Source organism: Ischnura elegans, chromosome 6 (genome assembly GCF_921293095.1).
Source record: "Ischnura elegans chromosome 6, ioIscEleg1.1, whole genome shotgun sequence".
Lineage (NCBI taxonomy): Eukaryota > Metazoa > Arthropoda > Insecta > Odonata > Coenagrionidae > Ischnura > Ischnura elegans.
The window spans coordinates 50,677,009-50,690,560 of record NC_060251.1 but is presented as its reverse complement, the minus strand read 5'-3'; the positions used below and the strand labels follow the sequence as shown (position 1 = coordinate 50,690,560).

The 13,552-nt window shown below is 39.1% G+C and overlaps 1 long non-coding RNA gene across 1 annotated transcript in view; it reads left to right on the top strand.

Annotated features, from left to right (window-relative positions):
- The first annotated feature begins 233 nt into the window (after window positions 1-233).
- Window positions 234-13,552, top strand: part of LOC124160349 — a 58,474-nt gene continuing 45,155 nt past the window's right edge. The window contains exon 1 of the long non-coding RNA XR_006865143.1: window positions 234-696. This is a non-coding gene — a long non-coding RNA (uncharacterized LOC124160349). The remainder of the gene's footprint in view (window positions 697-13,552) is intronic.

Genomic DNA, 13,552 nt, shown 5'->3' with positions numbered 1-13,552 from the left:
GGTGAGGCGGCGTTTCGGAGTTGGCCGGGGAAGAGATGAGATTAAGTAGATGATGGGATGGGTAGAGCATGCCTAATATCATAGGGTGTGTTGAGGGGAGGGCGGGGAACATGGTGGGATGGGGAATGATACGGACTCGTGGCGGGGGAAGCAGTCAGGGGGAATGGGAGGGGAAGGAGAGGGTGAGCTTTGGACGTGGAGTCGGTTCATGGAGGGCGTAGAAGGGATAGGCAGTGTGGGAGGCACACAAAGATCACAAGATGGAGAGAAAGAGGTAGTTATGCATGGGAGAGAGAAAACCGTAGATGGCTGGGAGAGAGGAAGTTTCTCGATTGGAACCACTACGTCATCATCGACCGTACCGCCCACTACTCGGCGAGATACTACAAGTGGCGCAGGAGGAAGAGTGGGGGAGATAGGTCCGGAGTTCCTCGGCCGCCGATACGTCCGCGCCGGCGGCGGCGGTGAGCGGGCGGGCGGCCCGGCGGAGAGTTTTTTGACGACGGTCGGGTGACTCGGTCGCGCGCGAGATGCCGCCTCCGCCCCGGCCAAGTCGGACGGCAATGGAGTGGATTTCGGACGTTGAGCGGTAGCGGAAGATAAGGAATTGACCCAAGTACTCAGAAGGCAGTGACCAGCCCTACTTTCTTGAGCCTCAGAATGGAGCATGCTCGGCACGGTCTTGCAGCCAAAAAGGTAAGAAATGTGTCCACAAATCACTTTCTATGAAATAAACTTTTTCGGAGGAATGCCAGAAGTTCCTCCATCTACAAAGCTTGGTTTGTATTTTTCTGGCCAGCATATATGCCACTTTGAATGTGCCTGAAAAGTTTATCCGAGAAAAAAATTCCAGCGGGCTGTCGCATTAAATACCTCTTCATAAGGAAGATTTATATTACAATTATTTAAATTGAGTTGAATAAACTTCGCATGTTCTGGTTTAAAATTAATTAATAACTCCTTCATTAAAAATAGCTGCATCCACAAATATTTATTCATTTAACTTACCTTGCAAAAAAGGCAGATATAAAGAAAACGTGTACTAAAACTCACCGCGGTACAATTTCAGCATAAGATGACGGCTAAAAGTGTAAATTAAATCGCTTTCGATTACTTTCCATTATTTTCGACGCCTCTCATTATCATATTCTGAGTTGAGAATAGAATATTTATAGAAGTTACCATTACTATCTTGAACACTGACTTGTGAAAAAAAGACAGCCTATGTCCAAGAATACGATTATATTAAGAACCCAGTAAACTAATAGGTAACATGTTCAAATCCTGAAGGCGATCTTATATCTATGTCAAATGAAAGAATCACAGACTAATCAGCTGTCTACACACTTAAGTCAAGTAAAGATACCTACATCATAATTTGAGAATAGAGGAAGAAGTCAACATTTTGCAATGGGTTTTCCCCATGACACATGTTGATATGACTCACGGGAATACAAAATAATGCCCCACATTAGCCGAAAGGGGTGCTATTTTGAAATTAATTTTCAAACCAATTGGGTATCTCTAAATTGGGATGCAATATTGGAATCGTTTATGACTGACAGGTGAATTTTGCTCAGTATAACCAGTATCCCTATTCGTGAATACATAAATATACAGAAAACTTATAAAATACAGGCATTTCTAATAGCGTAGGTAACAATTTAATAGCAAGTTTCTGTTGTGATCAAGGTGAATGCAATGAGAACTGAGATACATTTATATTTTTTCGGTGAGACTACAGTTGAAAGGCAGCTATCAAGGGCATTTAAATCAACTGAACTGCTTATAAAAAGGGAGCTCAAAATCTCCCGATGAAATAAAACGTCAATAGTATTAATATTAATCATAATATATCGTTTTTCATGTACAATGAATCGTTACATGCCGTAACTCATCAGTCTTGGCAAAACTCACAGATGACCGTTCTAAAATTATTTTTTAACCAATTTTTTTTGCTGAGTTCAAGAATGATGTTTAGATTACATAAATAGTTTCATCCTGGTAGTCAAAACTTAATCGGGGATTAATTTTGTCACACTTAACATGCACACACAAGAATGTACACACATATACGTAAACTTAATGCGAAAAGAAAACATTCAAAAAGAGCCTTTAAACCAAACTATATTAGTTTTCGTGGTCAATGACTTCATGGGGGATGCTATGAAGTAGCATCGGTGGTACTTGTGGTAGCAAGATATAGGAAAACTGCTGGGGTGATTACAAAATTGGTGTGCTTGAGTTATTCGATGCGAGTAAATTAATACTTAAGAACAATGTGTGAACAAATAGCAACAGTACGTTCCTCTTTATGAAAAAATAATCATGCAATGAAGATCAAAAAATAATCATACAATGAAGATCAATCCTATTTCAATAGTGATTAGTATACGAAATAGTTTTTTATTATGTTAAAATAAAATATTAAACTGCAACAATTTTCACCTCATGACAAGTTTAATTCGATTTTTGAAGTTTTCAAAGTAATTATTTCTTAGAAAAAATATTACATCCAAGCAAATCTTTTAAGGTTAACGCTGATTCAGTATCATGTGGACTGTGTATCATGTATCATGTAACTGACAACCTATTATCTCATCACTGAAGTTCACTCTACCATCCAACATATTCTGTGTGCATATCTTTGGGACCTAATTAAGTATCCATAAGTGTAAAGAAATTATTCCAGGAACCCAGTATTCAAAAATCACAAAAACGGACCATTGATATCTAAAATGCTGATTTCCGTAAGTTAGGTCTGCATTTGGAAAAACTATAATCGAATTCAATCAGGAATAAACAGGCTGCCCTGGAAATTCAGCTTTGATAAATTGTTATTTAAATAAATATGTTAGCCTCTGCTACCTTAGGTTTCACTGATGAACACCAGAAGCGATCAAATACCCAGAATTATTTACTGACACCAACGCCTCCACACTTAGAACTGGTTGAAAAAAATGTTTTCTCCGCAAAAATTGTCGTGTTAACGGGTTTGGGTCAAACTAAATTCCAAAGAATTTTATGGAGTATGGTAGTCCTTGATTTTTCGTGAAAACGTTGGATATGAAACGAAGTATGGCATGGTATTTTGGAGGAGGCGACCGACAGCGGAAGTCATTTGCGCCATGAGGGAAGAGTAGGAAAGGAAGAGTGGAGAGAAACCCGGCGTCGGCATTAGCCTGCTCTTAACGAAAGGCGCCAAGGGGACCACGGCTTAGCGTCCCATCCGACGGACGGAGTGTTGCGCTTGAAATGTCCTCCACACAACATTCAAGAAGGGAGCAGGCAGACTCTAAAAAGCCTCTGTCACCGGCGGGATTCGAACCCTAGGCCACGGGGTGGAAAGTCAACACTCTAGCCACCACAGCTACCCGAACCCCACATGAATCGATTAAGGCCGAAAAAACTGGTCGCGGCTGATTCGAATCACAGTGAAAATCCAAAAACACTGTTTGGAAAGACGATTAATTTGATTCGGTCAATAAAGAAATATTTTGCTCTAACCTGGCGGAAAATGAATTGCAAGTGTCGTACATCGCTCCTACAGATAAAAACGACGACAACCGCATATTCTTGATAGGCATCATTTTTCGGAAAACTTCGATCATCGACAAGCGCTAATTGATGCTTTAGTAGTATACTTTCTATCACTGTAAGTCGGGAGGATGGGTATACATATCATTGTTAACTGTATCATTGACGATTATTATTCAAAGACGCTATTTCGCAATCATCACCATGAAAGAAGTGCCCAAAAAACCCAGTGGGCTGTGATGGGAAAAGGGGAAACACAAAAAAAATACAGGGAAGAGAAACATTTTATTCTACTACCGTTTGTGGGAAATTTTCATTATATTTTGACTAACGATTGCTTCCTCATAAGTAAGAAATTAAAAAAATACTACGGCGTAGCAATAGTCTTTTCTCGTTTTGTTAAATCAAAGTTTACCCTTGCTACATATCTATAATCTTCGATTCCTAATGTGTTCTAAGTCGAAATGCCTTAGACCGACCTCTCATACCCTCACTGGATTCGTACTCCCTTCACAGTGTTAAAGTCACTGTCCAAACCAACGTTTCCCGGCTATTGTTGTTTCAATTATAACATTTTATTTACTAATAAATTTAACCACCACTAGCAACCAAGGTGTGGGTGTCTGATCGGTGTCCATGGAATATAGACAAAATAAGTAAAATTCGTTATTCTCTGTCGGCAATGGCCAAAAAGATTGACCACGGCTTCGATTAATTAAAAAAATCGAACAAATCTATATGCATCGGCGCTTTAGACGAGGAAGATTGGAATTAGAGCCTGATTTACATGGAGAAGTGCGCGCTACTTTATCCGACAGCTGTTAACGAAGGTTCTAATCAAGTCCGCAGCGAGAGAAGGGTAGAGTGTTCAAATCCCCCCAAAACTTTTAGAGACACGGTCTTGATAACACCCTCCAAGCAAACCTCTCTCGAAATGCACCCACTACTAAAAACAACTGGAAACTTCTTTGGCTATAGTCCTGGGTCAAATGATAATGATTAAGGTATTGACCTTCGAATCACGGTGAGATTAAGAAAGGTACTCAAAAACCTTCCTATTAGCTCACTGAGTGGGTAATATAAATCAAGTTACCATGAAAACAATATCCTAGCCAAATAGATTTGAACCGAGGACTCCTCCACGGAAAGCTAGAGCATACGCGTCATTGTTACTACCCTCTACTTAACTAGAGAGAGGATCAATATCCTTAAGCTCACTAAGTCCCATACATATACACAGAATCGCCATCAAAACAATAACCTAGCCTCAGGTATTAAACCAAGGACCGGCGAGCCAGTGCAATCGCATCACTGTCTCTAACGTTCACTTAAACCAAAAGAAATGCAATAAGGTAACAAACCGAGTCATTGCTACTACCGTTTTCTTAACTCGAGATAGAAACAATATCCTGAAGCTCACCATCACTACTTACACAGAATCACAATTAAAACAATGATGTAAACCCAGGTTTTGAACCAAAGAACCCAAGATAGAGAGCCATTGCATCCGCTTCACTGCTCCTAATCTTCACTTCAACCAAAAGAAGAGCAATAAGAAAAGTTTTTTTGTTTTCTTAGAAAACAAACCGAGTCACTGCTACTACCCTTCACTTAATTCGAGACAGGAACAATACCAAAAAGCTAAGTCACTACATACAAGGAATCACCATCAAAACAATAACCTAATCTCAAGTATTGAACCGAGGACCCCAAGATGGTGAGCCAGTGCACCGCTTCACTGCTCCTAACCTTCACTTCAACCAAAATAAGAGCAATAAGAAAACAAACCAAGGAATACAAGGTCTCTCTCTCTCCCTCATTCTCCCTGCCATCATCAGTCATTGTTCTCCATCCAGCATTTACGTCCAAATGGTACGTCACGTGATCGCGGCTTTGCGGCCAATCCGCTCCGCCGCATGGAGCACAACTCCCCCACCCCTCCCGGCGAGAAGAAGTTACTCCTCCCTTGCCCCCCCCCCCCCTCCATTCCCCGCATGAACATCATCCCCCCTCCTCCCTCCTCACGCCTTCCCCTTCTCCTCAGCATTCATTCTCCTCCTCGCCTAGCAGGGAACTCGCCGCCGAGAGCGCACAGCAGAACGCCTCCTCGCGACGACGGAGTGTATCGAGCGGGGGCGCCTATCATCCCTCCTTGCCGCCTCCCACGCCACCGCCCCGTGCGCCTTCTCGCCAGACGGCACGCACACGCATTGCGTCGACGACGCGACGCCATGGCTCTCTGCGAATCGACGCTGAGCGGCACGCGAAAACCGAAACGCGTTGAGTAAATATTGATTCGTTCATTCAAGCATACATCAAATTACAACTTTATTTTGAGCGACTGTGTAACAGGGAACATTATTTTCATTAAGCTATTCGTCCGATTAAGGTAGGTTTCCATGGAGTACTTAAAGAGCATTTTGAAAGTCTCACCTTCCCTCTTCAATTCACAATAAGGCCTACTCCCTTTCAATTTGTCTAAAAATCCTATTCTCTTCCTTCCTCTCCCTCGTTTACCCAACATTCTACCCGCTAACACTGTTTTCAACGTCGTCTCCCCGATATGTACTCGCTCCATGCCTTCTGTCTCCTTCGTATTTCATCTAGAAGCTGCCTCAACTCACCCACCATGTCCAGAACTTCTTCGTTCCTACTCTCTCCGTCCACTTCACCTTCTCCATTCTTCTCCCCACCCCCATGGTCGGACAACAAAATAACCCCTTCAACAACATTTTCAACAACAAAATACCCTTCTACACCATTCTGGCAGCCTCCCCTCCCTTCATAGATTCCCTCTTCAATTCACAGTAAGGTCTAAACAGGAAATATAACGAGAGGAAAATGTTTATGTGGTCCACAGGATTTTATTATTAACTGACTGAGTTTTCGACAAACTTATTTTCAAGGTTAAAAATGGCATATTTGTTGGTTCTTTAGAAATGAGATAGTTTGCTAAAACCTGGCTCGGTTAATAATATAAATCTTTGGCCATAATAACGTTTATCTATCATTTTACCTCATTCAAATGTAGTTTAGCTCTACCCATTCTTTTTCTTTATCTCTGCCTAGGAGGGTGTGCTTGACACTGATCGGCATTACTCCGATCGGTTTTTTTTTAAATATGTGAAACGTCAGTGTGACTCGTAAAGTTGTCATTTTCATTTCATTTATTCAATCTGCAAAGCATTTCGTACAGGGCCGTCTTCTTACAAAACTCCAATCATTTTAGGGTTTCTTTGTGCACAAGCTTATTATGAATGAAAGAACAGAGCAAAGGTATATTTAAATGCGCCTAATTTGTATGGTATAACGTTTCAGCACTAGGCCCCATAGCAGGCTCAACTATCTGATGGGAGATTAAAGTTAGTTACATTCAATCATAGATTACACCATACTCATTCTTTCTCTTCGCCCCTGTCTATACCTTCGACCTTCATATCCGTCAGCATTTCCTACAATTCCAGCGCCATTTTTAAATTCTTTCCTTCCACCAACTGATTAATTGATGCCTGAATACTAAAATCCTTAAAAAATCTTCATATGGTCTTTTTATTTCTCTCGGAGAACCTCCTACTTCCTCATTACTCATTTGCACTTTTCGTTCCTAATTTTATAATTTCCATCCAAAATTCGCCATTCGTAACCATGACTAAATTTCGAATTTTTTATCTCATATTCCACGTTTCGTACATGCACGATATATACCGACCTCTAATGAAATACCTATAATTTCATAAGAGGCTTTTTGGAAATCTCTTCTACGACAAACCTCGGTGTTCCTTACTGTGTTCAGTTCCTTAATCTTTCTAAATGATAATTTTTTTCGTAACTCTAATTATAGATTTCCGGAGATCAAAAATGAGATCAAGTAATTTGACCACCCACCACCAAATGCAAGAGGCAGTTGTGCTTATAATATTCATTTTCAAACAATGAAGGCATTGTTCACTTTCAGCGCATGAGACAGACAAGTCTTCCGGGAATGTCTTCCACGATGGACACCCTTTACCTCACGATGAGGAAATCTAGGGAATGCATAATTTTTCAGGCAGATGAAAACCTTTTTTTTGAAATTCTCCAGACACTTCATTCTCACTTGCGAAGATGTTTGAATCAAGGATACTATACTCATGCGTATTACTGCTAAATACTTACATTGGCTATTAAAGTTGTATATCATTGGTGAATTTCTCGTGAAACGTCGGCATTTGTTTTTGCAACTTGTGGATATTAATATCTCTTTAAGGATACAAACAAACGAATTGGTTGTAAAAATTCGCTTGGGATTCAGACAGTTGAGAATTTAAAGTTAAATAGAAGACCTTCGCATTAGCCAGAAACGCTTTTTAACTTCGCCATGTGACCGAAAAAAGCATTTGGCTTCCTGTTCCGCAAAAGGTGCATTCTGTTACTTTGAGGTCGGAGACGAAGAGTGGGTTAACGTCGCCTCTAGGCAATAAGATGGCCCACTCGGGGGAAGTACCTCACGATCGTACGCCTTATGGAAAAGGAAATCACTTCATCAAAACGAGCGACCACTCAATAGGGAGTAAGTCAGCCATAACATAATCAAGTCAGAGCTGTAAGGTCTAGATCGGCACAAAAATAGCTGCCTTAAGTCCGGGCACCAAGCAACTGAACGAATAAAACGCAATAGGAACCGAATATCAACATCACCTATAAATGACTCCCGTGGTATTGTAGATCAAAGTTTGACCTTCAGCCCGGAAATTGCTAAATTTTAATCCTAATTGTAATTTAATATCTATAACGGATACTTTGCAACTTTGTATCCACACAGAATTTTCATCCAATCCCCAAAAAATACGAAGATACCGAACAATCACCGAGTAGGATCAAAATAAAACTCTCTTTTCAAACGTGTCATTAATGAAACTACGCGATGGTAAAGGTGGAAAAATGAAGAAGGAATATATTTCACGTAAGTCATTTGCAACCGTATGATTTCTAAGAATGAGAACCTAAAACCTCATAAATCCAAGGAACGGGCTTTTAGGTGTATTGTAATGTTCATTCATTTTTACGGGAGAGCGTGAATACTTTCCCAAGAATTTTTCGCGTTAGCATTCCAGCCAATCGATATCTGTCTTCAAAATTGAGTGATGTGAAACTAAACTAAAAGTTACCCCTTAACCTATGCTCCGGTATTTTACCGATGCAAACAATGACGAGCCACGTTTATTGAGTTATAATTAACACTGGATAAAGCCCATCAAAACACAGCATGGAAGCTTCCAAAAACTATTTTCCTGTTTTACGGGCAGTATTTCATGTACTTAATGAGCAAATATTAGGTTAACCTATAAGGGAAAAATGACGTGGTCCTAAGTAAAATAACAAACACTAAAATGAAATCGCATCCCTGGAAGCAAGGTTAATCAGCCAACGGCAATGCTTCCATAGTAGAGGACTATGTAGGTTATAAGTTACTGGCTCGCTTGAGGTAATTTAAATTAAATCACAGGCAGCACCTTTGACGTAATACAGAATCTACATAGCACTTCCTGAATAATTTGCATATCATTAACTATACATTGCGCATTGTTTTATAATTACTAACACTTTAGCAAAGAAATAAAATGGTAATTTTCGATTGCCATTGGGAAATGAAGATAATTATAACTAGTACTTAGCAAAATTGACGACATTTAGCATTAAATGGGGAAGACATCAAAGGTCTAATGAGATAACTTCTCTTAAGACAACGTTGGACCCAGACGGTAACTGCCAAGGAACTTTTTTAACAGTAACTCAAATGAGACAGGATTCGGAAGTTGCCCGACACACCCTAAGGCTTTGTTCTGGCAGGTATACGTGTTCTGCATTCGACGGCAGTTGAGATGTTTCCTACATTAAGCTAAGAAGTTTCCTCGGAGGAAAGCACATTTAATCACATCAAAAAGCCCCGCAAGGACTAGACGATTTCACCAAAGTTGCACTATTATTTTAGAAAATACAAATCAGGAAAACGGTTAACTCAAAATGATTCTGCAGGATTCGAGAACTCTACACATGAAACACCTTCCAAAATCAGCCAGTCTTTTCACGAATCTAATTTTACGACTTAATCACTCCTAAGAATAGAATGGATACCGTGGAAAGAAATGACTGGATAATATCCACATACAAGTGGCATTATAGTGGAAACAGAGTACACGTGGGTTAAAAAGAATGAATGGAAAAATAGTTCAGAACATAAATAATTTTGTGTATTAAAGTCGCAGAGTACCAAAAGCGTTTCTTATTTAAAAACAACAGCCACAAATAAAAAAGTGGGAGTAACCTATCGGAGACATCAAGCCATACCGATAGAATAACTTCTTTAGTTAGCGTTCTTAAAACTGCAGCCATGAAGCAAAATTACCTCACCGCAAAAGCAACAAAATGCCTACGTTCTAAGGCTCTAACAAGTAGATACACTCAGGTACAGCTACCTGTTTTGTTTTCACGTGGTCGGTAAGGGTATTATCCTCAAGGGCAAACAATATAAATGTAGCGTGCACTAAAAAAGTATATCCTCACTAAAGTTTCGCAATGGCTATGGGAATTGAAAAGGTGGATTGCTAGTCTCGGAAAAACGTGCAACGTAATAGTGCGCTCCACATTCACAATTTACCTTTACTAGCTATCGCAGAAGGGAATAATAATAGATAAACAAGATGGTTCTCAGGTTCTCATGGTGTGACTGAATATTATCTTCGTTGGTAAACAATATTTGAGTGGGCAGTGTGCAATAGAGTAGCTTTATTATCACCCAAGGATTTCTATATAGTTATGAAAATCGAGTCGGTGGATTACCAGCTTAGGAAAAGCATACAATATAGAAACTCGCTCTATAATTACAATTCACCTTTATATGTTAGCTTGGATGGACAGAACAACAGATTAACGAAAATCTTCTAGACACTGTTCGTGAACACCATCGATCAAGATCAAGCAGTTCCTCATTTACCTGCCACGCCTAATCCCAGAGAAACCCGGGGCAGCACCTTCCTACCACCTTAAATCTCCGCGATTTCCCCACAGAACTGCTTCCGATAGAAAAACAATTGCCTCCCGAAGGAATTTCCAGGAGAAGCGACCGAGCGGATGATGAGGAAGCTCCATCACGCCTTTTGGACGTGGTCCTCGGGAGGTAGAAAGGTCGGATGGCGTGGGGGGGAGAAAGCCATAAATCAAGATGGAAGGAAGGGCATGATAAACACCGGAATGAAGGACGGGAGATGAGGAACCACGATGCGAGGCAATCAGCAAGAGGAGAAGATTAAGAATGGAAAGAACGGATGGAGATGGAAGGGCGAGAGAAAGAAATGCGGAGGAGAAATTAAAAGAGGGAGTAAAAATCGAGGTAGAACGAAATAAGCGCAAGTGAAGGCTATAGGATATATACATGAAGTAAATGACAAGTCATGTACCAAGCCAAAAAGCAAACTTAGATGTTGGAACCAAAAGATTCAGTGCCTTTGGTTATGATGTAATGAAAAAATTACAGGCCAATTGATGATATGAATATAAACACTAATTCACCCTGACATGCTCAGTTGACGGAATAAGAATTTTATACTTTAAATATGGGTGGTTTAAAACGCTTTAATGACCTTATCTTAAGTGATAAAGATAGTAACAACATAACACGAGCTCATGAAATAACCAAATATAGCTGCAAAAAAATTTGTTTTTCGTAGAGAATTACAAACGTCTAGTCATTTTTTTATAAATAATGCTAAACTAAGGAAATAATTAAATTCTAGAAGCATAATAAAAAAATAATCGAATTTGATTTTAACACGAGGAAAGAAAAATGGAACGGATTAACTGGCAATATGCCATCTAGTTTCCTGAATTAAATGTATCCAAAGTTAATAGATCCTAGCCTATGAATAAGATGAATAAATATGGTGATTAAATTAGGTAAGACAGTTTTTGCACTAAAATAAATTGTAAAATAAGATGATAAAAACGACAGACAGCGTTTTCATGACTGTCAAAATCAAAGTTTAAAGGTATTGTTATCTCTTTAAGTCTACCTCAAGGTAGAGATCACTACTTTTTCGTAACCATGTACGAGTGGTCTATAAACTAGCACTGGAGTTACATTCTCACAAAGACAGACTGGAGAATCGATGAATCCCTAACTTAAACATCAAAGTAGATTTTAGAAACGCTGCGATATTGAATATTTTCCGTCTATCATTCATGGGTTTTATATACTTTATACAACTAAAGGGATCAATGTTGTCACCCTTATTAAAATTATTTAATAAGTACGTAGGCGATTCATCAGGATGCAGTTTAATCCCGTACAATACGAAAAATAACACCAAAACAATATCTCTAGCCTATTAAAAAGATCAAAGAATTAGTAATCTTGAAGTGAGAAAGACGAATAATCATCAATAATTATGAAACCTAAGAGTAACCTATTTATATATTACCATTCCGAATACCGTATGTGAGGAAAAGAAGAGAGAAGGAACGGATGAGTAAAACATAATGAGAGATAGAGTTCAAAATGGAAAAAGCCAGGATAGAACGAGATAAATAGTTACGGTAGACGAATGGAAGAAGAATGAAGCATAGGAGTGCCGCTTACTTCAACAAGCGAGTAAAAGTTTTTCTTTCACTTGATTTACAAAGCATGGGCGTCATAAAAATGAAGAACGCGGTTTCATGTTAAGCAATATAAGTTTGAAGGAAACATTGTCCAAGCTGCCACGAATTATGAAAGGAGAGGAAGTGAAAAATGATTGCAACAAGACAACTTCAACAGGAGTACAAAGAAGAATGTAAGGACACTCGCCGCTTGAGGGAGGAAAGGAAAACCATGTAATAACGGACTGAGATAAAAGTATACAAAGTGCATTTTTAAAATCATTAATCAATGCCATAAGCAATATTAAGAGACAACACGGTTTTTTCAATGGATTTTAAACAAACATAGATCGATAACAAGTAATATTTCCTGGCCCATGCTTATTAACGACAAAGCTTAAGTTATCAAACGGATTTCTTAAGCCGCTCTTAAGTATTTGTGGTTTTTAGTCCTCTGAAGTACATACAGATGGAGAAAAATGAATCTTAATTCTCGGATTCAATTGTTCTACTGACAAAAGTAATAAAAAAATCTTTATTTTGACAAAATATGTCCCCATGTTCTTTCTAAATAAGTGATGATGAACTGACCACAAGTATAGATAAGGGAGCTGTTTTTTCATTCAAGCAGTATGTGGCCATAAGAAACGATAAAATAATTTCGAAAGGGGAAGCAGGGTACTTCAAACTTAATTACACGAGAGAAGAAGTTTTTCTCCATTCATTACTAAGCACTATTTATCACATATTTCTTTTTCACAGGTTTCCTTACAACCATAAATTCGCGATTAGTTCTTTGTACAGCTCTTATTAACTGAAACATCCAATATTTAGAAGAAACCCATACGTCATCTCAAACACAAAAACTTTAAACGCTTTTATTCACTACAACTCTTTCGGTTGCATGAACTTGGGGGTCCCGCAGAAAAGATCTTAAATAAAAACATTAATTGAAACCTTCCATAACAGAGAACAGTAAGCAATTGAAAACGATTTCGTGTGGTATTTATAAAATAGGTGAAATCTTACGTTGTGAAAACAGCGGAAAGCATTTGCTTTGATTACAGTTCAAAATTGGCATAATTTTTCGTTACCTTAATACATAAGAAATTTTCAGCCCTTCCAGTTATTATGTAGCCATCACCATAAATTTTAAAACCGTGGCTTTTGAATTCCATCGTGTACAAAACAAATAGGCCTCTAATAGCGCGAATACATTTCTAGCTGATTTTTACGAGCAGCGGAGAAAACGAAGGAAGAATGATGATGGATGAGAGAAAAATGGTACTGAAAAGGCACACCAACGGTAACTCTATCCAAGCTGTGGTAGGATGAGTTAAAATTCCATTGGCTGCCACCGCGATACACCATTATTTTAAACCCCTGGACCTCTCAAGGTTCC